Genomic DNA, 23341 nt, shown 5'->3' with positions numbered 1-23341 from the left:
AACTGCCATACCTAGCATATCAGTAAACCTTCAGCGTAACACAAATTACATTTTTTTCCTGTTTTGATGTATACCTTTCATACACTTAGATTAAGAATCAGGGGCAAAGCCAAACATAATGGGGGTTTCAAAGGCCCCGAATCAGTACAGATTAAAAATATTGCTAGAAGAATAGGTGTTGCACTGGTATCCATTTACTAAAGAAAATGACGTCTGAAACTCAAATGTCTGTCATTGTTTTGTTGCTGCAGTCCTCAACAATTTGCCAGAAAACCACAAATTTTATAATGAACTAACCAAAAATATGAGGGAAAATCAGGCATTTTGTGAAATCAGAGCCAGATGAGAGCTGTCTACCTGATGTAAGATTCAGCAGTATTTAATTAGAGGACTGCAATTAGTTTTGATCTCTGCTGTCATCAGTTTTCATTCAGCATCCTAATCATCGAACAAGTAAAGTGTGTGTCAGTTGATACACAACATTGTATGAAGCATGATTCTAATCTAAGAAAGTTCAACTGTTGCTGTGGGTTAATTATAGGCCATTTGTTGTCAAATTAAAATAATAAAGAGATGATATAAAAAATGACAAGTTAGGCAAATCACAATCCTTCTTATGGTCCTTCACTTACTTTTCATCTGAAATATGACATTCTGGCTTAGTCTTCAAGTAGAGGGTCAGTGTGTTTTATGCAAATGAATGGAGGAGAAGCCTTGAACAACTGATTTTGGTATTAAGGAAGCATGTAGTTACATCACTGGGTATCAAACATGAGCTATTACATCAATGTGGATGACATCATAGACTTTGTTTTATGAATCCCTAATTAAATCCTCTTTCATTTATTTTCTCCCTGACAGTTATCAGGAACATTGGACTGGTGGGAGTGTCTGTTACTGGTTAATCATAAATGTCAGATCACCTGTGACATCAGCAGCTGTTGTTCCTTTAAAACAGTAGATGTTTTCCTCAAGTGATGTGAAGCTTGGCTCAGCATTTTCATCTTTACAGTGACCTCGTAAGTCTTCCAGTTTCACTGAGTCTTAGGTGACAGGCATACCATTAACTGTCCAGATTTTCACAGAATGTCCATATTTTTCTTGGATCATAAAATTTGTGGTTTTCTGGATTTTTGTGGAAAATCAGTGAGGATTGAATTCCCTAGATAATGACAAGCATTTGAGTTTCCAACTTCATAGCCTTTCAGTCTAGCAACTTTCTAAGTTTATGAGAGCAACATTTAAAATCTTTCCCTATTTTGGGGCCTTTGTTCCAACCATTATTTTTGGCTTTGTCCAGATTTTTTGTGCTAAGAGTTTGTGATGTATGGTGACTGGCTAAGGGATGTCTTGATTTTAGATACATTTTGCACTTGCTCTGCATGTATGATGTTAATGTAAAGTTATGAGCAAAAAAACTAAGAAAAAGTACTTTTCAGTGCAATCCTTTTAGTTATTTATTTAATTATAGCATGTCCTTTAGCAGATCTCTGATACCAGTGCTTGGTTTAAATGTTGACATTCATAGTCATTGCTCATTGTTCACAAATGGTAAGAGCAGACACAACATGATAAACATACTGTAAATGGATGTCATCTCAACACCAGTTTTAGTCTTGCTTAAACTGCCTCGAGAGACTTGAACCTCAGCACTGAAATAAATAGGACATGCTGGAGGGACAGATTCATAACCCAGAGGCTCCCTTCACTCTGGAATAGAATCCCAGTCCAGGTTAGGCAGAGTCCCACATTGACTCTCTTCAAGAGGAATCTTGATGAGTGGATGGGAGATCGTAGGTTTACCCCGGCTATCACTTCTGTGTCACTGTTAGACAGAGGCACAGTATACTAACCTCAAAAAAAGGCATAGCAAAATTAATTTAAAATGGGTGGCGAAAGCCAAACACACTCTGGCTAGGCTTATAAATGCCCTAGGGCAGATAGCCTAGTATGAACCTATGAACCTATGAACCTATTAAACTGCTAACTGTTTTGGACCACTGTCTCCATGAATATTTGGTCATTAGAATCAGAGGCACAATATTTCATCTGGAGATACAGAATTTCCTGAGATGAACACTTAATGCTTTTTGATACTGTCTGTCAACATGTAATAACATAATTTATGGTGAGTGCTACAGAACTGATAGGTATATGTGTGTGTAGGTCTAGGTTATTCCAGTACAAATGGAGAACTACCCTTCTACCCTCAAATGGATCTGTATAATGAGAGTTAATCTAGGTCAATTTCTCCATGAATATTGGTATAAAAAACCTAATGGAGTAACTTAATATTACAGAATTTATTCCACAAACTTTCAATCTGATTAAGTGCATCTTCATGATGACTTTTTACCTGACTAGTCAAGATGAAATATGCTTACTACTTCCTATTAAGAATTATCATAAGAAATCAGTATATAAAGTTAATATTTTTACAGTCTTGTCTTCTGTGTCTTTGGTATTTGTTATCGGATGGTACATAAGACACACAACGAATAGATAATTTCATAAAAAATAAGGTAGCTAATTATATGTTATTACTACTTATAGCTCGTCTGCTGCATGAGAAAGTGTTTGAAACTGAATTGCTGTTTACTGCATCAAATTGGTTAAGAATCCTTGGTAGAGTGACTTTGCTGAGCCATAAACTCTATGCCACACATTTGCCTTCCTATCCTCATCCACTAATGGAGCTCTAAACATGAAATAAAAGTACAGGATTGACTTTAATATTTATAAACTGTCCAAGAGAAAGATATTCAGATCCTTACAAGCTTACTAGTAATCCTGTACTGTGACTGCCTGTTTGTGTCCATTAATATACACAAAGTATGGGTCTTTCACAGCAAGGTTATGTATTTAAATACAGCAAAATATTCCTTTTGAGATCATGTTATAAAACATAATCATATGCTTGTATATGACCATAACTTTGTAAACCGACAGTGGCCCACATGTAAGCAGACAAGGACTTTTCAATAATCTAGAATAATTTTTATGACAGTGTATGAATGCTTATTACAAGCTGGTACCAACTCCTGGCACCGGCTATACTTATGGCAATTCATCTAACAGTTAAACCTACAAGTGAATGTAAGGTATTTCCTGTATTGTGGAAGTTGGCACTCTTTGTGGGTACTGCTTCATAAATGATATTTGCAAATAAGTAGAAATCTTGATAAAAATCATCTTCTTTCCCTGACAATTACCATACTTCCCTGATGGGTGCAAGAGTCTGGGGCAGCAATGTGTGATGCTCTCTTACTGCAGGTGTAAAGTATTTTCTTTAGTCTAGCCTTGTATGAACAATGATTTGAGCTAACATGCTGGATCAGACTTATTGGCCACATCTATACACATTAGAAGGTTACCCCCTCCCAACTCCCTGTTCAGCTTTTTCTCCTGTTTTCTGGTCTCCACCCCCTGCTGCCTACCTAAGGAAGGTGAGACCACCAAAGTCACTCATTTTTTTTCTATCTCTCCAGTTGGCTTTTTAACACCCCAAATGCCACTCCAACATGACTTGCCATCATTACAGGCAGGTACCATGGCTTTTCACCAGTGAACCAGCCCAGAACATTTTCAAGCTGTTCTTCTAAAGGATAAAAGGTGAGTTATGCACCTAGGAGTACTTTTATGGGCACATCACCTACTATGCTAGACCTGTCAGTCTATATCATTTACCAGACAATCAGTGAATCTTCTGATAGATTTTACAGACTTTGGGACTTGCTATATGTGCTTCACATTATAAAGGGAACAAGTAAAAATGTTACAAATAAAAAGCCCAAATGTAAGAACATCAAAAACAACAACAAAAAAAGACCTTGGCAAACCAGTGTCACCACTGTGTAAAGACTTAAGCCTCCTTTGATGGAGGCACATGGGAACTATGCAAATCTGAAATCTAAACACCTTTGTAACAGTATGGCCACTTTTGAGAATTCTGCCATCCAGCTATTCAAATAACATTTCTGCCCCTCTATACATCCGGTATATGTCTTCCTACATTACCCAGAAACCTTAGTATCTTGCAAAAATTTCTTCTCCTTCTTGCTTTGCTAGCATAATGCGATATATCTTAGTTTCCCTTTATATTACTTAAATTAAGAGAAAGAAAGAAAGAAAGAAAACATTTTCTCACCTCACAGCTAAGTAGCCTTTTTCTGGTTTTATCATTTCTCTTTTTTCCTTTTTCTATAGTATTTCTTTACCTGATACATTGTCTGCATCTGCTGTTTTTACCCTCAGTTTCTTTTTTGTTCTTCTGTGATAATAAATTAAAAACATGAATATTCCATTACCCCTTTCTACTTTCTTTATTTCTTAACTACATTCTTTGGATGTAAAATCTGCTCTGTTTTATTTAAACGTGCTTATTCTTCACGTGTGCTTATCTTTATCTTTCTGTCCCTGTTCTTCCTCAAAAATGGGTAACATTAAGGACTAAAACAATGCAAATTTCATGAATTGTAATTGTAGCTTGACTTAGGAATGTGGTCCATTCCCATCAAGGTATGTAAAAAAACTAAGCATTTGGAGAAATTAAACAGTGATCTCTACTGCCACATTTAGTACCCTCAATAACATAGTCTTTTTCTGCATGTCTCTTTTCAGTGTATTTTCTGCATTATATAGTTGGACAGTTGATCAACACATTCTATTTATTTATTATTTGTTAACTGGGAAAGTCCGACTTGGAATGAAGCCAACTTTCATCAGAGGCCCAGTGAGGTGCATGTCTTTGTAACATGGGAGGAAACCCACACGAATGCAGGGAGGAAATGCAGACTTCTCACAGAAGGCACTCCAGAAGAGGATCGAACCAGAGAACCTCTTGCTGTGAGGTGACAACGCTACCACTGCACCATTGCGCTGTCCAGAAATCCTATCCAGTCCCACAAAAATAACATATTTTAGGCTGTTCCAAAAAAAAATAATAATATACATCTTATTTTGAATAAAATGACAGTTTGAATATGATAGACGTCATTATTTCATACTTTTAAATATGGCCAACAATCCCACCCCCAGCACAAATAGCAGCTTCACCCATAGTCCCTTTCAAATGAAAAGTTCAATGCAGTAATTAAGGAGCTCTATTTCAATGAATGTACTCTGTATAATGCCTGCTCAAAACTGAAGAAATGGTATTTTTCTTTCATAAAAGTCATATTATTTATTACAAACTACCTCATATTAACTTTTAAAATTATTGTAAAAAAGACAGCAGAGTTTGTTTTAAAGATGTTCTTTTTCCCAAATAAATTATAGACCCTTTTCTTAAAGTATCTTGTTACTGAATAATTTTGAGCCAAATAAATTATATACCTGTATTATATGTAATACTGAATTTTTGAAGAAACACAGATAGAAGAAAAGTATTTTTTTGTAGTTTTTTGCTTATAAATTTACAATAACACCATGTATGTAGAGCAAGTGCAAAATGTATCTTAAATCAAGACATACCTTTAGCCTGCTATTACAAGAGGTTTCAAAGTACAGTTTAAAACATAAATACTGTGTGGAGACTGCTTTTATAAACTGAAAATGTATTGGATGCCTTCATTCCATAGCCCTTGTTTTCTTTCCTCTACAAAATTTTCTATGTGTAAAAATGTCATCTTAGATCTCCCATGCAAATAGATCACATGACCAGTTGAACTAACCCAGTCAATAAATAAATACATTTTCCAGGGAGCTGGCAAGATGGCACCAGAGTAAATGGTTCGATCTACGTGCTGTTCTACTCCTCTGTGATGCCTGGGGTTGACAAGATTTCACCGAGGAAAACTAACTAAAAATAATGTGAACCAGCTTGTGAAAACAAAGCAAAAAGTTCTGCACAATCATTTTGCAACTGTGAGCTAAAGAACAAGAAAGTTTGAGTATTAAAAGTTGGTCATAATCTGATATTGTGCTTTTCTGTATAAAAGAGAAAGGATACTATAAACATGTAATGTGTGTTAAAAGTGCTCCCAGTTTATCAAATCTAAATAAGAAAATCACATCTCTGATTAGTCTGGAACTATGTATTTCATAAAGAAGATGTGTGAATACTTCAAAATGTCTGTGAATTCAAAACAAGTTACATCACTGATCCACACTTCTTAGAGGCCGTCCATCTTACAGACTTTTAACTTTCAATTAATATATTTTTTTTATTTTATTTTACAGGACATGGTAACAGTTTGAAGGAAACACTTCTAAAAGATCATTTGGGCATCTTATAAAGTATGTAAAAAATCAATTGATCAATTAATCAGTCAACCAATAAAAGAGATGCTTCAATTACTGATATGTGCAAATACAAATAGATTGATAGTCACTGAGGTCTCTATTCAGCAGATAATGGAAAAAAAATCTTCAGATCAAATTCAAGAGACTGCCAAATAAGTAACTGTAGTTGACTTAGGAATGGGGAAAAATAAAAATAATACTAAAGAGTGACAGATTTTGCAGTCTAGAACTGTAGATTTCTAGTACAATAAAAGGGTATTTTCTAGATCAGGGGAGGCACAACCATCAGTCTAGCAGTGCTGATAGCAACAGCATGAAAAAAAAAAAACGTTCACCTCTATGCTTCTCAGTATGTGATGTACTAGTGGGGATAAAAGACTTTAGAAATGCACTGCAAAATCTGGAAGTATATTTTCAAGAATGTTAAAAACGGTTATTTTCTCCAGAGGCTGCCACAACAAAATGTTACCCAAGGCAAACCAGATGGAGAGTCTCATTAAAAATGTCAAGAAAAGTAATATAATCTTAAAAGGACTGGAGAAGACTAATCTCATGACAAACTTAATTTGCCATGTTACTCCTGCTAAAATACTGTTATCATATGTAATAGAATGCACAGAGCTCTGTATCCCCATTCCCTAAGGTCACCCTCCAAGAATGATTTCTGTTAAACTTCTCAGTGCTGCAGATGCTTTTCCTGTTCTGAATTCCTTTCTTCCTCAAGTATTGTAAAGTGGCAATACCCTGACAGTTATGGATAAGAATTTCTTGCTATGTAACCTTCCTAGGAGAAATGATAATGCGTTTTGTGGAATAAGGCATAATTGTTAATACGTGTGTCATGCAAGTTTCATAGTGCACAGACTGCTTTTTCAGACTGATTTATTTAGACTTAGTGCACATTAAAGAGTCTGATGATGCCCTGCCACCACGACCAGTGTAATTTCACAATAACTGCTTGATGCAGTTCTGTATATTTTAGTCTTCAATACATGCTAACTATAACAATCTAGAATTCCTACAGGCATTGAGTAATTCATCCTGCCTTTTTAAATATGTGGTAAGCAATTTTACGTCTCTTGTTTAAGTTTTTCAGATTTATCTCCACTCCTGAACCCATTTCATTCACCTCTGCTGAGGTCTAAAGGTTACAATGTCTGTCCTCTATTTCTTAATACGGACTGTGCTGAAAGACTTTAAATAAGCTCACTTTGTAACTTAGGAAACCTAAATTTGCCATTTCTCCTCAACTCTAAGGTTATAGCCATTAACCTTGTACATGTCTAGCCTATGCCTCCAGTTAGAAGTACATCTCCATACAGTACTACCACTAGTAAATTCGATCCCAGATACCAGACCTTAAATAATTCTGAACAGATTACTCTGTCAAATGTTTTGAAACCGACAGTCATCCAGTTTAGAATGTTGCTATTACAACTTGCTTTGCTTATCTTTGCATTACTGAGTACCAGATACATTGGATGTTCATCTTGTTACACTGCTGCAGTCATTACACTTGGGTTATCCTGCCATCAGGCGGTTGCCCAGTCGGCCTGAGTTCCAAAGTCCTGGTCCAGCGTCAGTTGCTGTCGCCTCCTCCCTGACATCAGTGCGACAGGGGTATATAAGATGCAGCCGACGCCATTTTCTTCAGTCTTTCTTGCCGTGCGGTGCCTGAAGCAAAAGAAGTTCGCAAGTGCCAGTCGGCCGTCTCCTGAGATTTTCATTCCGAATCCAGAACCGAAGTCTTCTACAAAGCTAAGTACCCCATTGGGGAAACTTTTTCTTGCCTCAGACCGATGTCAGTAAAAGTTAATAACTGTATTTCTTGTGGGAAGCAAATACCTCATAAGGATTTCCATTCCTATTGTATCCCATGCCTAGGCCCTGACCACAATGTCACTGGTTGTCAGTTTTGTGCTAGGTTTAACAAGTGCACTATTAAATGTCGGTTTGATTTTGCCCGACATTATTTTGGTAGAAAATTCAATTATACCATGCCGTCGGAACTTCCAATGACCGGAATACACAAAAAGTGCAATGACAAGGATAGGCATCCGAGGCCCAAAACTGATGATGAAGCCTCTTCTAGGCCAGTCGCTGGTTCTCCGGTTTTCAGTGAGGTGCCTTTGCAGCCCCTGACGACCACTTCTGTAGAACCACAAACCGCCTCTGACTCCCACGTGGAGATGGCTGGGCCTTCGGACGCACTAGTTCTTCAGCCTACCAAGACTAACCTTTCAGGGGGATCCGGAGTAGCTGAGCAACCCACAGCTACAGAGGGTGTCTACAGATCTACTCAGTTAAGCATTAAACCCCCAGCTAAGTCTAAGCCTCCTTTATAATCAAAGAAACAAATACAGCATTCTCCAGGACAGGCCTCCATGCCTAAGAAACAAATGCTCAAAATGGCCAAAGACCTAATCACTCTGATCAGGGGGTCCCATCCCCCTCCTGATAAAAGGCCTAGACAGGATGCAGACTATGACTCATCTGACCAGGTGTCCATCTCTTCTGATTCATCCTCAGACCTAGGATACTCTTTACCCCCTTATGAGGATTCTGATGCTGAGGAATCAATTCCATCAGCCTCACCGCCTGAGGGCTACTCCTTTGGGGAAACCCTACATACCATGAGGGAGCATTTCCAGTGGGAAGGCCAGGATTACTCAGAATCCAAGAAAAGGCTCAAGAGACTTCCTTTTATTACCTCAACACAGACCCCTTGCTATTCCGCCAGTGTTAGATATTGTGGATGATGTGTATACTGAATCCAGCTTAAATCCTGATTCCTTACCTCCAGCCCCTGTTAAACCTGACAAGATACTACAGAGTCCCTCACTCACATAAATTGCTGTATAAAAGCCCTGTAGCTGACCCTGAAACTATTTCTCAGGGACCCAAAGGAGTTAAAGCCTCATCAGCCAAGAATCCAGTTCCCTCTGACAGAGATTCCAGAGCATTAGACAGATGGGGAAAGAAAGTATATACATCTGCAACTTTAGCAATGAGAGCCTTAAATTGCCAGTTTCACATGCTAAAATATCAGCAATTTGTACTGTCTCAGTTAAAACAAAAAATGCTTCCAGAATCAGATCCTCCTAATTTTAAAGAAATGCAGGATTTATTGCATGCAGCTGAACAAGTGGGAAAGCATACTTTGCAATGTGGTTTTGATTCTCTAGAGGCCTCCTGCAGAGCAGCAGTTACAGGCTCTGTCATTAGAAGACATGCTTGGTTAAAAGAACAGACGTTACCAGATTATGTTAAAGCAAAATTATTGGATGCACCTTTGCAGTAGGATGTGTTATCTGGAGTTAAGGCAGAAGAGGTATTAAAGAAAATGGAGGATAAGGCAAAATCTATGCAAACGGTGAAGGATTTCTTACAGGTTCAGCCTCCTAGATTTATCAGAAACTGGCCAACTAAGAATTGGTCCTTTCCAATTACAGACAGACCTCAAAGGGGAAGATACAGATGTCCAAGAGGTAGAGGTCAAACACAAGATCCTTACAGGCCTCGACAATGGGTTGCATCAGGCCAGAAAGAAGGGGAAGACAGGCCCCAACCATATAAAAAGCAGTTCCAATGACTTCCCACTACAGCTGCCAAACAAATCCTTCTTGGCAGCCCCCTTGGGAGGAAAACTGGCACTCTTCTACCACAATTGGCAAATGATCACCAAAGACAAATGGGTTCTCAACATTGTATTTCAAGGTTACAGGTTCCACTTTCACACTCTGCCAAGGTTAAAAGGAATGCCAAATCTGCCACCAAATCAATGGGCAGAGGCTCAAAAATAAATTACAGCACTCATGGATATGAGAGCTATTCAAAAGGTACCATCACAGGAACAAGGACAAGGATTTTACTCAAGATTCTTTCTGGTACCCAGAAAGGACAAAGTCTGGAGGCCCATTCTGGATCTTTCATCTCTAAACACTTCCCTGGATGTTCCGAAATTCAAAATGTTGACATTACAGCAGCTTCTTCCCATGCTGGGCAAGAAAGCTTGGCTCGTGACTTTGGTCCTCAAAGAGGCATACCTGCATGTCCCTATCAGACAAAACTGCAGAAGATACCTCAGATTCATAGCTGGTTTAATGCACTACCAATTCTCTGCACTGCCATTTGGCTTATCTACTGCACCCAGGGTCTTCACAAAGTGCCTGGCACCAGTAATTGCATTTTGCAGACAGAAAGGAATTCAAATTTATCCGTATCTGGACGACTGCCTGATTCAAGCAGAGAGCAAGGACATTCTTCTAAAGCATCTGGCATTTGTAAAAAAGTTATTAAGTTGCCTGGGTTACACAGTACACGAAAAGAAATCAAAACTAGTGTCCTCACAAGAGATTATATTCCTGGGTGCCAGTTTAAACACAACGGCCCAGATGGCTTATCTCATGCCAGACAAACAAGGACAACTGACTCAATACTTTCAATTGATGGCAACAAAGACCCAACTCCCTGCAAGAAAAATTCTGCAGGCCTTGGGTTACATGGCATCCTGCATACTACTAATTCCATATGCCAGACTGCATATGAGGAATCTATAATGGTACCTAAAGAATGTATGGTCTCAACACTGTCAAAGTTTGGAAATAGTTATACCACTAATCCCTTGCCTTCAACAGGAGTTTCAATGGTGGGCTCAAGCTTGTCACCTCAACAAGGGACAGCCTTTTACACAACCCACAGCCAGGCAAACACCGACAACAGATTCATTGGATTACGCCTGGGGAGCACACATGGCAGGCAAATGTATTCAGGGCACGTGGCCCGCAGAACAAAGGCATCTTCACATCAATCAAAAAGAGATGCTAACTGTACAAAATGTGCTTATAGCTTTCAAGAACCTGCTGCATCCAGGACAACTACTACTAAAAACAGACAACACCACAGTTATGTGGTACATAAACAAGCAAGGGGGCACTCACTCCTACCCCCTATGCAGACAAGCTATGACCTTGTGGAACACAGCTATAAACCTTCAGGTTCATCTGCAAGCACAATTCCTGCCAGGAGAGAAAAACACACTGGCAGACGACTTAAGCAGAAACATCATGGATCCCCACAAATGGGAGTTGAAGCCACAAATATTCAGAATGATAACACAGAAATGGTGGAGACCGGACAAAGATCTGTTTGCAACCCCAATAAACTGCCAGCTACAAAAAATCTGCACAAGGAGTTACCATCCACAAGCATGGAAAGTGGATGCCCTCTTATTCAGCTGGGAGAACCTACAAGTATACGCTTTCCCACCACTACATCTCCTGCCAAAGATACTCCTAAAAGCTAGGCAGGAAGAGCCAAAGATGATCCTGATTGCACCAGACTGGCCACGCCAGCACTGGTACCCAATCTTAAGGAGCTTAGCACAAGAACCACCCTGGATTTTGCCTCAGATCCCACATCTGCTGACTCAGCACAACAAACAAATACTACACAGCCAGCTAAAGACCTTAAACCTAGCTGCATGGAAGATTCCTTAGTCGAGCAAGCAATGCCTCTCTCCAAAGCTGTTATGGATGTCATTCTGGAGGCCAGAAGGCCTAGTACCAGGAAAGCCTATTCGGATAAATGGAAGAGATTCTGTGCCTAGAACCAAGCTCAGAGCCTTGACCTCTTGTCCCAAACATTCCTCAGATACTACAATGCTTAACTGAGATGCTGGACAAAGGACTCTCCTTCTCATCCATCAAGATCCACGCCTCTGCTATCTCTGCTCATTACAACATGGATCCACCAATTTTCTCTAATCCTCTGTTAAAACAGTACCTCAGAGGGGCTAAAAACATAAGACCACCCCATAGAGCACCTACTCCAACTTGGGACCTCAACTTTGTTTTGGAGAAGCTAACTTTACCTCCTTTTGAGCCAGCCAACACAGCAGAATTAAAATATATCTCTTGGAAAACTGCTCTGCTCCTGGCAATAACATCAGCACGAAGAGTTTCAGAATTACAGGCATTAATGGCAGTGGAACCTTTCCTCATTTTCCACCAGGACAGGGTGTCTTTAAGAACTAACCCTACTTTTATGCCAAAGGTGGTATCCAGTGTGGCTCTAAGCCAAACTATTCACCTGCCAACTTTTTATCCTAAACCACAGAATAAATGGGAGAGACTACTGTACTCTTTGGACATCCACAGGCAGTTACGCTTCTACTTGGACAAAACCAAAGCTTTCAGAAAATCTGAGCAATTATTGGTAGCATATGCTGCAGGAGCACAAGGAAAAGCCATTTCAAGACAGACTATTTCAAAATGGATAGGACATTGTATACATTTCTGCTACACATACCATGGAAAACCTGTATCTAGCAGCATTAGATTTCACTCCACCAGGGCAACAGCCACTTCAACTGCCTACCTCAGGGGAGTACCTACCAAGGATATTTTGGAAGCAGCAACTTGGAGTTCTGTACATACCTTCACCAAGCATTACCATCTGCCTCTATACTCTAAATCCAGAGCTGGCTTCACCACAGCAGTGCTGCAGGCCCTTATAGCCACCCCTAATGCCTTATAGAACCAGCCACCCTTCCTCAGCTTTGGGATTCTACCCAAGTGTAATGACTGCAGCAGTGTAACATGATGAACATAGTACAGTTTTGTACCTACCATAAATGTAGATGTTCGAGTGTATACACTGCTGCAGTCCAGGTTACCCTTCCTTCTTCCCATCTTACTGGCTGGTACGTACCTATGTCTTCTACCCTTACTACCTATGGGGAGTATTTGATGGTAGCTGTAAGTTGTTTTTTGCTTTTCTTATGTATGTTTTATTAGCAATTGGAATTGCTTACCTATTTACAGGCACCTGACATCTGGGGCAAGAAAAACTGAAGAAAATGGCATCAGCTGCATCTTATATACCCCTGTCGCACTGACGTCAGGGAGGAGGTGACAGCAACTGACGCCGGACCAGGACTTTGGAACTCAGGCCGACTGGGGAACCACCTGACAGCAGGATAACCCAAGTGTAATGACTGCAGCAGTGTATACACTCAAACATCTACATTTATGGTAGGTACAAAACTGTACTTTTGGATTGTTAAGCTATACTTATCGTGGCTGATATGTTAGCCATCTACTCATTCTTCTTGATTGTTTTCACCACGAAATCTGCAATTTAAAGGTAGTGATCTACAATGTAACATGGTGCTTCTCTCAGTTTAATTTCTCCAAATGCTTAGTTTTTTCATACCTTGATGGGAACTGACCCCATTCCTAGGTCAGGGCATAATTAAAGTATTGCTTCAGTCTTTGATGTTAGTAGATATGATTTGAGTGACATGACTATTCCTGCAAATGAAAGGAATATTGTTGCAAATAAATTCATTTGTGTGAGTTACTTTATGAGAGGTGCAGTTTTGTTTTTATTGTATCAGAATGTCCTTGTCTTCAGCGCTACAAGCGACAATAGGCTAAGACCCTGGGGGGGGGGGGGGGCTGGCTGTTTTAAATTCACCATCCTCATTGCCATTATGAGATTGCCTTCACATGTTGCTTGGGGTTTTATTAATTGCTTCCAAAATGGTACAGGTATCAGTTTCTTACTCGGCAGTTTAATGTTAAAAATGTTCCACTTAACTGGGGTGTCAGGTGAGAGTCACCTATTAGATATTTTCCTTGTAAAAAGCTCTAGTATATTACAAAATCAGTAGATGAAGGCAGTACGTGTCATGCAAGCTTGATTGTGAATTGTCTGCCTTCTTCAGATTGATTTGTCTTAGAACCTGCAAAGCATATAGGTGATTTCTGTCAAAAAACTGTGCTGGCATTTATTTTATAATGCAAACACACACACACACACACACACACACACACACACATATATATATATATATATATATATATATATATATAGATATACATATATATATATATATATATATATATATATATATATGTGTGTGTATGTATCATTCAAGAAACACTTGCGTCTATAAGGAAAATGGATGCCATATAAACTTGTTCCTGGGAACTTTGCTAACATGTAGTATGCCTATTTTAATTAAAAAAGACTTCTCCTTTGACATGGTCAAGAAAACAAAGGCACTGAAGAGAGTTCCATTATCACTGAGTGCACTAGTCCAGTTCTGTGATAGCCTTAATTTATGCAGTTTGTGGATAGATAGATAGATAGATAGATAGATAGATAGATAGATATAAATATAGATAGCATTTCTCAGTCATTTATTTAAAACCATTTATTCCTTTATCATCATCATCATCATCATCATCATCATCATCATCCTCTTCCTTCAGCAATCATGACTTTATTTTGGTGGACTAGAATTTAACTTTGAGCTTACCTTTTGATAAATGAGAGTCTCTTGTGCATAATAATGACAAACACATAATTATTTGGTGATTTTGTGGATGTTCATGACCTTTTTAACTGATAGAATGCTACCTATACCTGTCAGGCAATTATTTCACTTTATTCTTTCACATATAGATGTTGGCTGAATATATTTTTTCTTCTGGTTGTGTTTAAAAATTCATTATTACAAATAATACTGAACAGATCATGCTTTGACTATTCATTAATTTGCCTTAGGATAACTTTCTTACTGAAGGTACTGTTAGCTGTAAGTTGAAGACTTAATGCACAGCTTCTTAAAGAAAGAAATGAAAAAAAACAAGTCTTGCCATTAATCTCTTTCCATTTACAGACTATCAAAATAATGATATTCATTTTGGTGTTAGATGGGCTGCTTTTAAATCTATAGTCAGAGGCATTCTTGTTATGAAAGCAACATACCTGAACAAATTCAAGTGGGTAAATTTTCAGCCTTTGAAAATCATATCTAAAAACTTGATACTGAACTTTGATGTTACTATGACCCAGATATGTTTAATTCTTTAATAGCCTTACAGCATGAACTCATATCATTACATGCTTCAACTTAGTCCACATCCAAATCCAAAATGGGTGCTAAATATTCTGAGAAGACAGCCATTCCATTAAATCTTGTAGCTGGTCTACTTAAACTAACTCAAAGTTAAGATAACTTATCATCAATTACAAATAATATTTTATTCACACCACTGCAAATAATCTTTTTACATTTTCATAGTACTTTCAAAGGAATTTATGCTTTTAAGAATTCTGATATTAGTGTAGAGGATATAGAAAAATATTCTACATGGACTCACTTTAAATTTGCTGTCAGATAATTTGATCACCTAGTTAAACGCATACATCTGTTGAGGAAGTACATGATGAAATATCAAGTCATTGTAGTGTGATCTTGGAATTGGTATATATATATATATAATTAGGGGGGGTTTGGGGGTGCCACCCACCTGGGTGGGTTTGACATACTGCTGTGTGTGTTTTGTTCAGGTGCCACCCACCTGGGTGGATTTGACATAATGCTGTGTGTGTTTTGCACATAAGGTAGCTAAGTACGTCCTTTCCCTGTGGTATTTTTCTTTGATTAGAATGTTGTCTCTTTTTCGTCTCTACAAAAAAAGTTTCAGCAAAGTGTGGTTCAATTATATGACATAGAACCATATAGATATATATATATATATATATATATATATATATATATATATATATATATATATAAAATACGTACATGCATATATATGTAAATGCATATATGGGGTCTACTTCACATGACTGAAACTCATTTGACTGACTTTCATTTGACCGAGACCAACATACCTAATTTTCAAAATACTGAAAACTCACTTGACTGAAACGCATTATACTGAAAGCTTACAATGCTGAATTTCAAAACGCTAACTTGTAAACCATAGACATGCACATTTACAACTAGAATGACTAACTGTTTCCAGAACTTAAATAAAACTTACCCTCTTAACAGAAACCGGAGGATATAAAACCAAACTAAGTGGGGGGCTACGCCCCCCACCCCAACTATATATACTAACTCCAGGATTGCACCACAGTGGGGAAAAGGGCATATACTACTGCTGGTAACACACAAAACATCTGCCATATTACTTTAGATACTTCCCATAAAAATGTAAACAGATATACCCACATTTAGAAACACTACAACACTACTTTCTACATGACTGTCGGTATTCTGACAATCAGCACTAAAAGTTGCAGTAATTCTTTTTTATCACAAGCAAGTCACAGGAGAAGGGAAACCCACATCATGCCAATGGCTTACAATTTAGTATAATGAGATTCAGTCAAATGAGTTTTCAGTATTTTGAAAATTCGGTATTATAGTCTTGGTCATATAATATTCAGTCAAATGATATTTCAGTCATGTGAAGTAGACCCACTATATATATATATATATATATATATATATATATATATATATATATATATATTTCACTTCTTTCAAAATCTGACAAAAGCTATTCCTTGTTTGCTGAAGATTGTTGATGATTACAGCAGGGCATCTAATTAAAAACTAGATCTTGAGAAATCAGCTTTGTTCCTTGCTAAGGATGCCATAAACCAATACAGTCACTCTTGACATTCAGAAACAAAATTTCACTCAATGAGCTTAAATATCTAGGAGTCAAATATAAAGCTGATATTTGCACATTTATTCACATTAATTTTTATTTAACTTTAGAAAGAATTAAATCTGAACCAGACAAGTAGATAAACTCTATTTGAGTTTGCTTGCTAGATCACCCAGTGTTAAAATTAATGCATTTCCTAAACACTCTCTTCTGCAAAAATTCAGTAGCATTTATCTCATCTGACTCTTTAAAAACAGTAAAATGGTTGTTTAAAAGTTTGTTGAGAAGAACAGAAATTCTCAGAGTAACTGCAATAATCTTTCAGATCTAAAACTCAAAGAGAGTTTAAAATGATCCAATTTGATAGTTTTTCAATGCAAAGCTGTGAGCAGTTAACTTATTAAGAATTTCTGGACATTTCACAGCAAGATCAAGCTGACTGCAATTTTATCGAACTGAAATGTTCGAAATCTCAAAAGAGCGAATTGACAGAATATCAATTTCTTTCCCAGGGAAAGAAATCGGTGCTCCATGCAAAAAAAAAAATGTAATACTTTAAACACTAACAGAAGTAGGGGGGCTTCATCCCCCACAACCCCCATCATGGGGGCCTGTGCCCCCACACCCTCCTACTTAAATATACCAACTCCGAGACCGCACCACAGTGGAGGAAATAGCAAACTCTGATGACGGCCCACCGATTTCTTTCCCTGGGAAAAAACTCAATGTTCCGTCAGTTCGCTCTTCTGACATTTCGAACATTTCAGTTTGATGAAATTAAATTCGGTGTTTTCAACATTCGAAGTGCTAAGAGCAACCCCAATATTCTTATTGCTCCATATTGCAGTACCATGCCACAATTTGTTGTAATAATTTCCTTAATAGTACACTTATTTGCACTGCATTACATTGTATTTGATTGATAGTAGAAAGAAGCAACAAGCCTATCCATGTGCCTTTTAATGCCTTTTAAATGTCTTAGCATTCTACCTTCTATCAAATCCTACCTTCCCCTAGTCTTTCTTCCAACTGTCCCATGGAGTCTTGAATGCCTGTGCAAATTGCGTCTCCACCATCAGTCTGGTAGCCTACTCCACGGGGACACATTTCTCTCCCTGGAAAAGTATTTGCAGAGATCTAGGGAGTACTTAATTTCTACAGTCTACTTTCCATGTCATCTCCTTCCTTTTCTGTACTTCCTATACAAAATAATCCCTTCATGGCTTCTGATATGACCTTATGCATCATGACTCACCTGTTGCTTCTGGTTATAAATGAAAGAGCTCTCACTTGTCTAGCCTCTGCTTATACTCCTATCCTTCCATTCTACCAAACACGCATGTTTCAAATTTAAAACTCAAGGTATTTTGCACCTAAATCAAGAATCACAGTCCTAGACCCACAAAGCACTTTTTTTCCAGTGATAGATTCCGAATATATTTTCCCTGATTTCTTTCTCTTTGCCTATACTCTAATATCTATCCTTGATAGAGAAGGCAATCTCTAACCTGCAGTTCAAATAAATTCTTGGTGTCTTCCCATTCTATTACCTTTTCCTCTCTAGTTATTTGCTCCCAATACCTTGGTTTCTTTGCCAGTTTGCTCCAATAAATTCCAGCCTCCTCTTGCCTAGTGTCTGTATCCCTAATTGCAGTCATCCAGGAGTAGAAACTCCTTCCTCCATTCCCATGATGGCTTAGTTCTTGGAATATTTTCTTCTGCTTTATGAATATAATATTCTGTATGATTATTATTATTCTCCTTAAAGGTCTGCATCCAAGCTCCCAGTCTCTCCTTGTTTCTTGAGCTTCCCCCTGTTTCATCATCATTCCTTTCCACTTTGAATTATAGTTTTCTGCTTGTGCTATGTATAGGAGCCTTAACTGTGTAGCTCTGAAATACCCCTGCAAGTTGAGTAATCCCAGTCAGCACTGTTCTATTGGAAGAATAAGCTTATCCCACTTGACTCATGCTGACTTCCTCTCCCAGATAAAATCCTTCAGCTCTTTATTAATTACTATCCACAGCTTCTCCTCTGGTTTATAAAAATATTTCTGACCTGTGTAAAAGACTAAAGGGACTAAAAACATTTTAACTGCTTGTATCTTGCTATCACTATCCATATAACATTTTCTAAGTTTTTGTAGTTGTGAAGTCCCTTCTCTAGGCCAGTAATCAAGGGACCTCAGTCTTCACCACTGACACCGGTGGAGAATATTCACTTAGAACAAAAATGGATACAGACACTATTTTCAGATACAGCTCTCGCCACCAAGCACAATTTCCCCTAAGAGCACACAGGGAGCACACTCCAGACCTGAGGCTAGATGTCCTTTCCAGGCCCAAATAAAACTCACCTTTCTGTCTGCAGAAATCAGTGTTCTGTGTCCCTGTTCCAAGTGGCTGACACACACACTCTTTGAGATTTGATTTTCACATAGACTCACAAACACACACACACACACACACACACACACACACACACACACACACACACACACACACACACACACACACACACACACACACACAAACACACACACCCCTGGGTAAGGCTGGTACAGATTTACCAGCTCTGCCACCTCCACCCAGACAATAAGATAGAGTCACTGCCACCAGCCAGCTACTTTAAAGCTTTTACCAGGGTGCCCCAAAAACTGATACTTATACAAATGGTAACATTAACCAAGAGGCAAGACTTTCAGGAACATGAAGCCACAATGTCACCAAATAAATGCAATTGCTGTGAAATGATAAACTATTTTCTAAAAGACCAACCACAATGAAAGGTTTAGATATATTTAATAATAAAATATAAAAAATAAAAATACTGAATAGCTATATGGGACAGGTTCCTCACCCAGAGACTGCTTATGCTTTGGAATAGACTTTCCATACATGTCAAGAGAGCACCTCACCGTCCCTCTTCAAGAGAAATCTTGATAAGTGGATGGGTAATAGAAAGTTCACCCCAGGGATCACTCCAGTTGCTCTACTTGATAGAGGCACTGGGAACTAATGTCGGGCAGCACGATGCCAGGGCACTTCTATGGGCTAGGCTTGTAAAGGCTCCAGGGCCAATGGCCTAGTACACACCTATGAATCTATGAACCTACAATAAACACCAGAGTTTCAATTCACAGGAAATATAAAAACAACACAGATGGAAATATTCAGACAGATACAGAAAAACAATATTTAACTATTTTCACTATATTTCCTAACTGACTGAAGAATTACTGTTCCTCTGTTATCTACTAAAACAAGGCAAGATGAAGTGGATGAGTGTCTTTGTTGTCAGTTCCAATAACAGAGCACTGAGTGTCGCTATCACATCTCTCACTAATATCTAAATACAATTTCAATGCAGGAAACATCAGCATTAGCCTGCTGTGCCACTGTGCTAACCGATCAGTTAATGCAACAAGTTTATATAATGAAAATCTTGGGCATTATTCAATACCTGAAACTGTTCATGAGATACAAAACAGAGTCTAAGGGACAGAGCAAACATACATCTCAACCTTGTAGCACATCTAGACAAAGACAAAATTATCAATGGGACAGACACACAATCAGGAATGGGTATATTTCTCCTTTTACAAACTTAGAAAGTCACAAGAATAACAGTTTTTGCACTACAATGCATTTACTGAAGGATATGAAGTATGAAACTCCAGTGCCTGGCATTAATGGCTGACTGACTGTAAGTGCCTGGCATTAATGGCTGACTGACTGTAATCATATGTGATTTATGAGGGCAAGAAAAAAGGAAACATGGAAAAGTTCTGAGACAGTTGTGTGGTGTGTGGTGCGTGTATATATTTGTGTGTGTGTGTGTGTGTGTGTGTGTGTGTGTGTGTGTGTGTGTGTGTGTGTGTGTGTTAGTGTGTATATCTGTCTGTGTGTTTGTATTAGTGTGTGTGTGTGTGTGTGTGTGTGTGTGTGTGTGTGTGTGTGTGTGTGTGTGTGTGTGTGTGTGTGTGTGTGTGTGTGTGTGTGTGTGTGTGTGTGTGTGTGTGTGTATGGACAGTGAATAGGGTGGTGCTTGTGCTAACACTATGCACCTGCCCCACCAGTGTTAACTATAGCAGGGAAATGCTGATTAGCACCCATGGTAGTTAATGGGAGCTCATAGACATGCAAGTTAGTTGATAATGAGGTCTTTCCTCATGGTAGCTAATGTGTCTCTGAATGCAATAGTACCGAAAACAGGGAGGGCCTTTTTACCACAGATCTTAAGCAGATGCTGGGATTCTGAAGTTCCAAGATTTTTTCCAACATCAAACAGGTCACATACTAATGGAGAAAACAAAAAGCATAAATTCATAAATTAAACTTCATATATGCCTTCAGATGAATAGACTATTAACATTCCGAATTTGTTTTTAAACCTTGAGTTTATGGTGTATGCCACACAGAATAAACTCATCACTCATAGCTTCTCTTCGTATTTGTGTAGTCAGCACCAGTGATAATCAACATCTGGCATTAACAAATGTATGTTTTAATATGACGTGCTATGTGGTTTGATTCTTTCCCTCAGTGGGATTTTGCAGTTCTTCCTAAATTAATGTGGGAGAGATTTATTTCTAGTTTCTTGCTGGTGCCCAGCCCCCATTTTCTGATACATTATTTATTTTATTTAGGAATTTATTTTTTGTGTTTTATATTTTGAACATGTTTTACTGCACATGTTTTAGGTCATTAATGTACTGAACATTTGATAGGACAGGTCTTTTTTAGGAAAGTGGATATTATATGCTTTTTATAAAGCAGTTTTATGAAAGTGTTTTCAACTATTTATATCAATGTTTGGTGAAATTACATAATCTGGTCATTTGATAATAAGCACACATTGCAGATAAACTTTCTGTGATGATGATGATGTATAAATATGGTTTAGTCTGGTATTAGCTTGCACCTTGGTAGGGTACATGCATTTTGTTAAAGCCCTTTTAAGATGTATATATGCATATAGAAAAAAAAAATATATATATATATATATATATATATATATATATATATATATATACATATATATATATATATATATATATATCCCTTATCTTCCTTATTATAGGCTTCCTAAGCTTGGTGACAGCCCTTTCTACTTTCTGTTGCCTGAGTCTAGAGTTATTATGAAAACCTTAACAGCAATTTTTCTAAACTCCCCGTAATTTGCATTACTTTAACATTTCTCAGTCCTTCTAAGTAATTCTTGTTACTTCTTAACCATATCTCCCTTTCTTTTATTTCCACTCTATTTTTACACTCAACTTTAATTTTATCCCACTCTCTAGCTATATTTTCAGAAGAAATTTCTATCTTCTAAAATAGCTCCTGAATAATTTCCACTACCCATTCCTTGAATTCCTCTCTTTTCAGCAGATAGGTGAGGAAGCGCCAGTGTCTCATTTTTATTTCATTACCATGTGTTTTTATTTTAGTTTTATTGGTGCATGATCTGTGTGACAAAACGAGTTACTGCCAGTCCAGCTATCTGGAGTTTTGCAAATAATTATATGTCATTTGTGAAAATTAACATGATTTATATAGAAGTGCAACAAAAGGGAACTACTGCCAGCACATCTGTCTGGAATTTTGTAAATAGTTATGTGTCATTTGTGAATATCAACATGATTCATATGCTTGTGTTACAAATGTATTAGAACTGTTTGTCATATAAGATGGTTTGTACAGACGTGTGCTGAAGAAATATGTTGTAGAGTATTCAGCTTAGAGATGTGTCCACATTGTACCCTACTGGAAGAGAACAGAAATGTAAACTATTGTAAACATGTACATGCATATATTTTAACATTGGAAACTGGAACACAGAGGGTTAACTTGCAAAACTTTAGAAAAGTAGTTGAAATTAAATTATTTTATAACTGCACCACAAAAGATGGTTTCAATGTAGCAGGAAGACAGGATGTCTAAAACTAGGGAGCCTTCTGCATTGTCTTGTAAGTGTTTTGTTGTGTTATGTCTTCCAGCAGCTGCAAACATCTGAGGGCTATGCATTTTCACAGGGAGATGCTAAATGCTGGCAGTTGCTAGCAATGGGGGTTTAGCTTGGGAACTGAAGTCAGATGACAAGTGATGTCATCTTGCAAGCTAACCCAGCAGTAATATTTGATATATTAATTTAAGAACTCTCTGAGAGAAGTGTGCATTCTGTATTTTGTCTTTGACCTGACAAGAACATCCACTCACCACATCTGCCTGCTTGTTGTTCTGTAAGTAAGTTAACCAGGATACAGTAATTTCACTTAGATTCAGACAGGAATGCAGTGAAGTATAGCTTAGATGCTTTCTTTATTTATTTGACACTGTCCTGCAATGTTGTTTTAAATATTTTCTGTGATTTTGAACTCTGATGTAACTGTGATTATTTAAGGAGTGTTTTCTTGTTCTTTTATTATATATTATTAAATATATTTAAACTGTTCATTGTGGTTGATATTTGTGAGACATATTTAAGTTCTGGGAGTACTTGCATATTTATTTGATGACACTGAGGTCACTCCTAATAGACTTGCTCTTGGTCAAACTACCATTTGGATTAATAGTAACATTACACAGTGAGATTGGACACCCTTTGTTAAGGGCCTTAA

The 23341-nt window shown here is 37.8% G+C and overlaps 1 protein-coding gene across 1 annotated transcript in view; it reads left to right on the top strand.

Moving 5' to 3' along the window:
* Positions 1–23341, top strand: part of THSD1 (thrombospondin type 1 domain containing 1) — a 314447-nt gene that overhangs the window by 265680 nt on the left and 25426 nt on the right. The gene's annotated exons all lie outside the window — the stretch shown is intronic.

Source organism: Protopterus annectens, chromosome 5.part0 (assembly GCF_019279795.1).
Source record: "Protopterus annectens isolate FY-2018-M chromosome 5.part0, PAN1.0, whole genome shotgun sequence".
In the NCBI taxonomy this organism is placed as follows: Eukaryota; Metazoa; Chordata; order Ceratodontiformes; family Protopteridae; genus Protopterus; species Protopterus annectens.
The sequence above is the reverse complement of the archived record's forward strand: the minus strand, read 5'-3'. Positions and strand labels throughout refer to the sequence as shown.